The sequence below is a fragment of the Eriocheir sinensis genome, chromosome 2, assembly GCF_024679095.1.
Source record: "Eriocheir sinensis breed Jianghai 21 chromosome 2, ASM2467909v1, whole genome shotgun sequence".
NCBI lineage: Eukaryota > Metazoa > Arthropoda > Malacostraca > Decapoda > Varunidae > Eriocheir > Eriocheir sinensis.
The window spans coordinates 25,168,207-25,178,206 of NC_066510.1; the positions used below are offsets into that span (position 1 = coordinate 25,168,207).

Below are 10,000 nucleotides of genomic sequence, written 5' to 3' on the forward strand. Positions count from 1 at the left end.
ATACATATGTCTCCTCGTGACGATGTAGTGATGCCTAAGCCTTATCGACCTCTAACGTCCCACCTGGCAAAGGAAACAAGGTGTACCATCGTTGCCAGATTGTCTTACTCAGCCTCTTATATTTACCGACTTCCAACCCAAAAACTGTCTCGTGGACCCCGATAAGGACATTCACTTATAACTATCGTTAAAATAGTTAATTCCTGATGTTTCTTGGCAATGGTTAGGCATCAGAAACCAGTATATGCTCTGAGTACGATAATCTGGCAACTGTGAGGCGTACCCTATTAAATCTGTCTTTCTCTGTGTCCTCATTACTGGAGTACGCGGATGAGTTTCGTCTACTTAATACTCGTCGCGGGAAGCTTCAATATTTTTTAATCCTCCAACACAACGAAGGAGATGAAAGGAAAATGTTTTCGTCATACCACTTCGCCACCACCACCAACAACACTTTTCCCACCACCACCACCACCACATTAAGCACCTAACCCCCCCACCACCACCACCACCACAACCATCACCACTACATCCACCACCACGACCACTACTACTACCCCACAACTACACCCGCCATCACCACCAACAACACTACTCCCACCACCACCACCACCACAACCATCACCACTACACCCATCACCAGGAACACTACCACTACCCCACCACTACACCATCTTCACCACCACCACGACCACCACCACATTAAGCACCTAATCCCCAACCATTACTCACTTCCTCAGTCACGCCCCTGAATATAAACATCCGCCTTATAGAAATTAAATTAAATAGTAAAGTCGACCATCAGTACGCGTGTCGCCTGGACCAAAAAATAAAACTGAAAAAACACTGTAAAAAGCGGCATCAAACTCTTGGGACAGTGTCAGGGCGGGTCATTAGTGTGCAGGACCAGCCATCAGCCACCCACCCAGCCAGCCAGTGAGATAGATAGCCAGCCAGCCAGCCAGCCATCCATCCAAACAGCCAGCCAGCCAGCCAGTGAGATAGATAGTCACCCAGCCAGCCAGCCAGTGAGATAGATAGATAGCCAGCCAGCCAGCCAGCCATCCATCCAAACAGCCAGCCAGCCAGCCAGTTAGATAGATAGACACCCAGCCATCCATCCAAACAGCCAGCCAGCCAGCCAGTTAGATAGATAGACACCCAGCCATCCATCCAAACAGCCAGCCAGCCAGCCAGTTAGATAGATAGATACCCAGCCATCCATCCAAACAGCCAGCCAGCCAGCCATCCATCCAAACAGCCAGCCAGCCAGCCAGTTAGATAGATAGACACCCAGCCATCCATCCAAACAGCCAGCCAGCCAGCCAGTTAGATAGATAGATACCCAGCCATCCATCCAAACAGCCAGCCAGCCAGTGGGATAGATAACCATCCAGCCAGTCAGATAAATAGCCACCCAACCACCGAGCCAGCCAGCCAATAAAAGACAGACAGATAGCCACCCACTAAATCAGTAAGACAGCCTGCTAAAAAGTCAGTAATTCAGTAAGCCAACCAGTCAGTCAGTCAGTCAGTCAATAGTCAATCATGCAGTCAGTCAGTCATTCAGCCAAACAGCAAGCCAACCAGCCAGTCAATCTGTCAATCAACCTGGGAGACAGTCAGCCAGCCACCCAACCAGCGCAAGCCAGACAAATAGACAGACAGGTAGCCAGCCAGCCAGACAGACAGACAGACAGACAGACAGACACCCACCCACACACAAGCCATGATGTATGCTCGCCGTGTTTTCAGAGTTGGAATAACTGCAGCCTAGTTACTGTTAAAGCTGTGATGCCTGTAACCTGTTTATCTATTTATTTACATGCAAGGAGAGTGAGGCCAGTCGGTACTCCGTCGGCCAAACAGGCGTGGGAGAAAAAAAAAAAAGAGTTGTTTGCTGTATTTTGTTTCCTTCGTATATCGCTGAGTTCTCTCCGATATTCTTAGCTCAATAAGTTCTTGCAATCTATTAGCGAAGGACTTCACACGTATATTTAAAGAGACGTGAAACTGTGATAGAAAAACTGGTGACATTGGCGGTAAAAGAGAAAATTATATACTGTTCTGACATTGTTCACCACGGCCAAGGACTTCCACGTATAACAGAAGTGATATTGTGATGGAAAACTGGTGATACTGGCGGCAAAACAGAAAAATATATATACCAATTTATCCTGATTCACCAAGGTCGCAATATTGGGTTCAGGTGCCACGTGTCATCTTGTCGAGTGTTTGCGAAGCCTTCCTACCCCTGTCCTATTGATAACAAGGGTACACGAACCAACCTTGAGTGTCACTGAAGCCCTGAGCGGCGGTGGTGGCGGCGGGGGCGAAGGGGAGTGCGTGGGAGTGCGTGGGTGTGCGTGGGTAGTGGCGGAGATGGTTAACCTTAAAGACAGCGTTGTGGTGCCCCGCTTTGAGTGTCGGCGGTCACACACGAGCCACAGGAAGGACTTGGGTTCGTTGCCTTGGAAAAGAATCAAGATCAAATGGATGAGAGCACAAACACGGGTGACGCTTCCCTTCCCTTCCCCTTCCCTTTTCCATGCCACCCTTCCTTCACCCTTCCCCTTCCCTTTTCCATGCCACCCTTCCTTCACCTTTTCCCTCCCTGGTAGATCCCTGAATGACCCTTCCCCCACACCCACACCCACAAACACGGCTGATACTTCCCTTCCCTTCCCCTTCCCTTTTCCATGCCACCCTTCCTTAACCCTTTCCCTTCCTGGTAGATCCCTTCGAATGACCCTTCCCCCCACAAACACGGCTTCCCTTCCCCTTCCCTTTTCCATGCCACCCTTCCTTAACCCTTTCCCTTCCTGGTAGATCCCTTCAAATGACCCTCCCCCCCACAAACACGGCTTCTCTTCCCTTCCCTTTTCCTTTTCCAGGCCACCCTTCCTTCACCCTTTCCCTCCCTGGTAGATCCCTGAATGACCCTTCCCCCACCCCCACAAACACGGCTGATACTTCCCTTCCCTTCCCTTTTCCATACCACTCTTCCTTCAACCTTTCCCTCCCTGGTAGATCCCTCCGAATGACCCTCTCCCATCTCCTCCTCTTCCTTTTCTTTCCATTTCAGGTCTTCGTTCCCTTTACTACTAGACCCAACTACAGATTTTTCTCTACCTCCTCCTCGTCCTCTTCCTCCTCCTCTTCCTCCCCTTTCCCTTCTATTGCTTTTCTCTCTGTTTCCTTGCCTTTCCCTTCGAGTCCTTTGTCTTTTTCACTATAGCTTTTTTGTAGTCCCTTTCCACTTTCCTTTCTGTTCTATTCACTCCCTTCCATTCCTTTCCTTTTATTTTATTTTTATCCTCCCCGTTGTCACCCCACCTGCAGTCTTTTCTGGCCTCTTTCTCCCACCTCCCCCCATTCCTTCCCCCTTCAGTGTCTTTTTCAATACCGTTTCTTCCTTCCCAATCCCTTTATCACTCACCCTTAACCACCCTTACCCCCAATATCTTCCCTTGCTTCCCTCTTCGTTCTCCTGGCCTCTTTCTCCCTCCCCACTCCTCATTCCTTCCCCCTTCAGTGTCTTTTTCAATACCGTTTCTTCCTTCCCAATCCCTTTATCACTCACCCTTAATCACCCTTACCCCCAATATCTTCCCTTGCTTCCCTCTTCGTTCTCCTGGCCTCTTTCTCCCTCCCCACCCCTCATTCCTTCCCCCTTCAGTGTCTTTTTCAATACCGTTTCTCCCTACATTACCATTCCCAAATCCTTTATCACTGACCCTTAACCACCCTTACCCCAATATCTTCCCTTCCTTCCCTCTTCGTTCTCCTCAATAATAAAGTCCCTAGCCATCTCCCTCTTCTTTAAACCTCTCCCTTATAGACTCCCTCACTCCCAATTCCCTTCTGGCTCTCCTTCGCCTCCCTGCCTTTCTCCCTTCCCCCGCTCTTCCTTTCCTCACCCCCCATATCCTCCCTTCCCTTCCTCTTCGTTCTATTCAGTGATAAAGTCCGTAGCCATCTCCCTCTTCTTTAAATCTCTCCCTTACTGACTCCCACATTCCCTCCCTATTCCCTTCTCGCTCTTCCTCGCCTCCCTGCTTTTCTCCCTTCCCCCTCTCTTCCTCTCCTCCCTCCCTCCCCCCCCCCACCCAGGACGCCTCTTCGTAGTGAATTACTTGTCTTTTCCTTCTGTATCTCGCGGCGTGAGGTATTGCCTGCAGAAGACTAACGACGGGGAATCTATAACTGCCAGGAGGAGGAGGAGGAGGAGGAGGAGGAGGAGGAGGAGGAGGAAGAGGAAGAGGAGAGATACACAAGGCGTAAACTTTCCGGACAATAACAGTGAACATGAAAACAAACAAACGCAAAACAAACACACGCAACACACACACACACACACACACACACACACACACACACACACACACACACACACACACACGGAGACCCCCTTCCCTCCTTTCAAAAAAAAAACCATACGCATAAAAGAAAGATTAATACGAGAAGACAAACTCGTATCTATGAAAAAAAAAATGCTTATAATATTTTTTTTTAATACCGAGGCAACGCGTTATTAAATACTTCCTGATTTATATTTTCACATTTGTCCATCTTGTGTTATTTCTATTATTTTCTTTTTTCCTTAGTTCCCCATTTTGTTACAGTGTCAATATAGAGAACGTGGAATGGGAGGATTTTTCGCTTCCTTGCTCTCTCTCTCTCTCTCTCTCTCTTTTTTAGTCTCCCTCCTTTGTTTCCTCCTCCTATTTCTCTCTTCTGCCTCCCTTTCTCCCTCTCTCTCTCTCTTCTTCTCTTGTTTTCATTATCTGCTTATTCCCGTTTATTCTCGTTTCCTAATTCTGTTTTCTTCTTCCTCCTCCTCCTCCTCTTCCTCCTCCTCCTCCTCCATGCCACTACAATACTTCTTTTTCCTTCGCCCCTCCTCACCTCCATTTTCCTCTCCTACCTTTCCTTTTTTTTTTCCTTCCTCCCCTCCACTCTCCCTTTCTATTCCTCCTCACCTTCTCTCCTTTTCCTTCCTTCCTTCCTTCCTATTCTCCTCCTTCCATTCTTACTCTTCAATCCAAGTCTTCAAATTTTCTCCCTTTTTATTCCTCTTTAGCTTTCCTCATTTCTTGCCTGCCTTCCTTCCTTCATTCTTTCCTATTTTCCTTCCATCCTTTTTTACTCTTCCATTCCAGTCTTCAAATTTTATCCCTTTCTGTTATTTTTCAGCTTCCCTCTCTTTCTTCCTTCCTTCCTTCCTTCCTTTCTTCCTTTCCTCCTTCCTTCCTGCATTCCTACTGTCCTTCCATCCTTGCTTACTCTTCCCCTCCAGTCTTAAACTTTTCTCCCTTTCAATTATTTTCCAGTTTCCCTTTCTTCCTCTCTTCTTTCCTTCCTTCCTTCCTTCCTATAAGCTTATCTCCTTCCTCTCTGCCTTCCTTCCTTCCTTGCTTCCTTCCTTCCTTACAACCTATTCTCCTTCTTTCCTCTCTCATTCATTTTTTCCCCCTCTTATTCCTCGGTAGCTTTCCTCCTTCATTCATTTTTCCCCTTCAGACTCCCTTGACGCCCCCTCCCTTTCTCCCTCCCCACCCCCTCCTTCCCCCCTTCTCTCACCTGTGCCACGCTAATCTTCAGGTGAGGCCGCCGGTGTTTACATTTTATATGAGGTCTCGCGATCCCCAGGTGGCGAAGGAAAGAAGAATGGGGGAGGAGGAGGAGGAGGAGGAGGAGGAGGAAGGGACGCGAAGGGAGATGGAAGTGCAAAGATTGGTGTAGCAAGCAGAAAAGGGATTACGTTGGGGAGGAGGAGGAAGAAGAAGAGGAGGAGGAGGAGGAGGAGGAGGTGATAGTGGTTCCAGGAGATATGAGGAAGAAGACGGAGGCGAAGAAAGCAGAAGGTACAATAGGAGGAGGAGGAAGAAGCTGAGGAGGAGGAGGAGGAGGAGGTGGAGGACATATAAAAGGGAGGGAGAGGGGGGCAGGGAGGAGATGAAAGAGAATAATATGAGGAAGGGGAGGAAAAGGAGGACAATGGGGGGGGAGGGGAGAGGAGGAGGGGGAGGAAATTAATAGGATTTTAACATAGGAGATTAATGTGGTTGCCCTTATATGCAAGAATTAGGTTACAAAGAGAAGGAGGAGGAGGAGGAGGAGGAGGGGGGGGAGGGGGAGGAGGAGGAGGAAAGGAGATGACGGAAGCAAAAAAGAATATACAAGAGGAATTATTTTTGTGATTGTGTGTGTGTGTGTGTGTGTGTGTGTGTGTGTGTGTGTGTGTGTGTGTGTGTGTGTGTGTGCGTGTAAATTAATAAGAAAGGAGAGTGCACAAGAAGACGGAGGAGGAGGAAGAGGAGGAGGAGGAGGAGGAAGAGAAGCAGAGAGAAAAAGTAAATATGAAAGGAAATAAAAAAAGAGGAAAGACACAAGGGAGAGGGGAAGGGAAAGAGAGAAAGAGAGAGAGAGACCCGAAGAGCCGCGACGTAATGAGCTTGAGAGAGAGGGAAAAAATAATGGCCGTAAAAGGCGATGAAGGACATTTAAAAGTCACGTGTGTACTCCGGGAAAAATAGGGAAAGGCGGGGAGGTGAGGGACGAGAGGAAAGACCGAAGATAACTGAAGAGAAGACGGAGGGAAGAAAGGAGGGAAAGGAGGGGAAGGAAGATTTTAAAGGAGGTGAAGAGAAGACGTGGGGAAAAATGGAGGAAGGGTTGGAGGGAGGAGAGAAGAAAGAACAGAAGGAGGGAGGGAAGATAAGAAGGGAAGAAGGTAGGGCACGAAGGAAGGGGAAAGAGAAGAAAGGGAGAGATGGAAGAACAGGAGGAAACGGAGATATTAAAAAAGGATGAATGAATAAAGGAAAAAAGGAAGAAGAGGAAAAAGAGAGACAGGAGGAAGGATGGAGGAAACAAAAGGTGAGCAGGAATGATGAGAAGAAGAAAGAAAGAGAAATGACGCACAAAAATGACGGACGAAGGAAGGGAAGGAAGGAGGGAGGGAGGGAGGGACGGAGAGAAAAAAAAAGGAAGGAAGGGGTAAAGACCTCACAACCAAGAGGAAAAGGAGGTAAAAAGAAGGGAAAAAGGCGACCATGTTGTTTCACACTATCCAAATAGGTCGGGAGGAAAAGAGAACAAAATAAGGAACAGGGGAAGAGGAAAAGGAGGAGGAAAAAGGAAGGGGAAAAAGCTGACCATGATGTTTCACACTATCCAAATGCGTCGGAAGGAAGAGAGAACAAAAAAAAAAAGGAACAAGGGAGGAGGAAAAAAGGGAAGGAAGGGAACAGGCGGAGAAGGGAAGGAAGAAAACTGGGGATAGGGGAGGAAGAGAACATGGGGAAGGAAAGGAAAGGAACAGAGAAGGAAGGGAACGGAGGAAAGACAGGAAGAGGAAAGGAGGAAATATTGGAAGGAAGAGGAGACGAGAATGGACGGAGGAGAAAAGGAAGGAAAGGAAGAATAGAGGAGAAAGCAGAGAGAAGGAAGAAGAGAGAAGGGAAAAGACCAAAGGGAAGGAAAAGGTAAAGGGGAGAAGGTATAAAAGGAAAGAAAGGGAGGGAAGAGGAGAGACGAGAAAGGAGGAAGAAGGGGAAGAGAAAGGGAGAGAAGGGAAGGAAGGGGAAGGAGGACAAACTGTTCACGGATACTTTGTCGTGATGAGATAGTTCCCTCCCTTGCTTACGCCACCTGTTTCCTTCCTCTCCCTCCCTCCCTCCTTCTCTCCTTTCCTCCCTCTCTCCCTCTCTCTCTCTCTCTTCAATGTTGTGGTCGCTAGAGTGTTGTGGATCATTAATTTTTCCTCTCTGCTACCTCCAATCTCTCTCTCTCTCTCTCTCTCTCTCTCTCTCTCTCTCTCTCTCTCTCTCTCTCATACGCAGGTAACCGTGAATGACAGGTAGAAATAAATGAGATGAAAGAAAAAACATACAGGTAGGAACGAGAAAAAACACCTGAAATAACACACACACACACACACACACACACACACACACACACACACACACACACACACACACACACACACACACACACATGAAAAGAACCTGATACGGAGCTGACACGTAGATAAGGTCAAGGCTAGATCGGCCCTACTAATTAGTGGCTTGTTAACCACAACTTCGTAATTCTCTCTCTCTCTCTCTCTCTCTCTCTCTCTCTCTCTCTCTCTCTCTCTCTCTCTCTCTCTCTCTCTCTCTCTCTGTAATTAAGGATGAGGGGTAATGAGACACGAAGGGAGGGGAAAGGCAGGCAAGGAAGGGAGGGGAAAGGTAGGTAAGGAATGGAGGTAAGGAGTGACTCTGACAACTTAAACACAGGTGGACGAGCAGGTGATAAAAAGCCCAGGTGAGGAACGCGAGCTGGTAACTAAAGGAGGAAATCAAGCTCGTAGGAAATGGATGTGAGAGATACTCGGGGTTATGTTTAATAGATATGATGGATGGAGTAGAATATGTTATCAGCTTCCCTTTCATTCTTCACTATTTTCTTCACTTTGTCTTCTTTTATCCACTTTTTCTTTCATCATCTCCCTTTCTTTTTTTCTTTTTTTGACCCTTCTTCTTTCATTTCGCTTATCATCTTTGACTTTCTTTCCTCCCCTTTTTCTTCGCTATGTCTTTTTCTAGTCTGTCTTCCTTTATTATTTTCGTTTCTATTATCTATTTTATCCTTTCTTCTTTCTTTTCTTCCTTTCTGTTATCAATCCGTAAGTATGTCGTAATTTCGTTCTTCTATCTTCTTTTTGCTGTTTCTTCTCATTACTTTCCTTTTCATTGTCTTCTCATTAATTTCCTTTACATCATCTTCTTTAGTCCTTTCCTTCTCTCATTTCCTCATCTTTATTATCAATGCATCCATCAATACCTCACTTATTCTTCCTTCTTTCCTTTTCCCTCTCCTTTTTCATAAATCCCTCAACCCATCCTTACCTCAAATCTTTCCTTCCTCTTTCCCTTCCTTCCCTACATCTTATCCTTCCTTCCTTCCTTTTACCTTTCTTTCATAAATCCCTCAATCCATCCTTACTTCAAATCTTTCTTTCCTCTTTTCCCTCCTTCCCTACATCTTATCCTTCCTTCATTCCTTTCCCCTCTCCTTTCTTTCATAAAATCCTCAACCCACCCTTCCCTCAAACCTTTTTTTTCCTCTTTTCCTTCCTTCCTTCCTTCCCTCTTCTATCTTTCGTAAATCCCTCAACCCATCCTTCCTTCAAACCTTTCTTTCCTCTTTTCCCTCCTTCCCTACATCTCTATCCTCCTTTATCCCTCCTGCCTTTTCCTCCTCCTCCTCCTCCTGTTGGTACTCCAGCCGAAACAAGGCCCAGCCGGCGCCAGATAAACAACCATATTGCTTAAGAAACGGACAAACAAGAGCATTACGGAGCACAAAATGAAAGCGAAAATGCCGAGTATACCGTGTCCTCGGCCTTAAATCACCGCGCGGCAGCTTAGACTTGAGACAGGAGGGGGAAAGGGGAGGGAGCTGTTGGGTCGAGAGGGAGGGGGAAAGGGGAGGGAGCTGTTGGGTCGAGAGGGAGGGGAAAGAGGGGAGAGAGTTCACAGGGTTTGGAAGAGAGGGTTTAGGGAGAGGGAGCGGTGTTACAGAAGGAAGATTGGGGTGTGAGGGGAGAGAAGGGGGGTGACGGGGGGAGAAAGGGGGGAGAGAGAGAGGGGTAGGAAAGACGCCTCAGCACCCCGCCGACATTCTATTCTCATTTTGAAAACTTACGAGCGAGGAAAGGAAGGGGGGGGGGGGGGGAGGGGAGGCAACGGCGTCGGCGGTGGTGGCGGTAGTTTTGGGGAGGGGAGGTTGCGGAGAGGAATGGGACCAGTGCTTCCATCACCCCCTTTCTTTCCTTCTATCTCCCCTTCCTCCCTTTATTCCCCTCTTCCCTTTTTCTCGTTCTTCCTTCCATCTTTTCCTAAACATTGCAAATACCTTCTCCTCACCTGACACACACTCTCTCTCTCTCTCTCTCTCTCTCTCTCTCTCTCTCTCTCTCTCTCATGTTTATGTATTTATGCGTATATTT

General features: G+C 47.5%; 1 protein-coding gene and 1 long non-coding RNA gene across 3 annotated transcripts in view; one reads left to right on the forward strand and one right to left on the reverse strand.

Annotated features, from left to right (window-relative positions):
* The window catches only part of LOC127001626 (uncharacterized), a 99,161-nt gene that overhangs the window by 83,274 nt on the left and 5,887 nt on the right, over positions 1-10,000 (reverse strand). Inside the window, exon 2 of the long non-coding RNA XR_007755365.1 lies at positions 2,289-2,470. This is a non-coding gene — a long non-coding RNA (uncharacterized LOC127001626). The remainder of the gene's footprint in view (positions 1-2,288; positions 2,471-10,000) is intronic.
* Positions 1-10,000, forward strand: part of LOC127001624 (carbonic anhydrase-related protein 10-like) — a 108,390-nt gene that overhangs the window by 67,082 nt on the left and 31,308 nt on the right. The gene's annotated exons all lie outside the window — the stretch shown is intronic.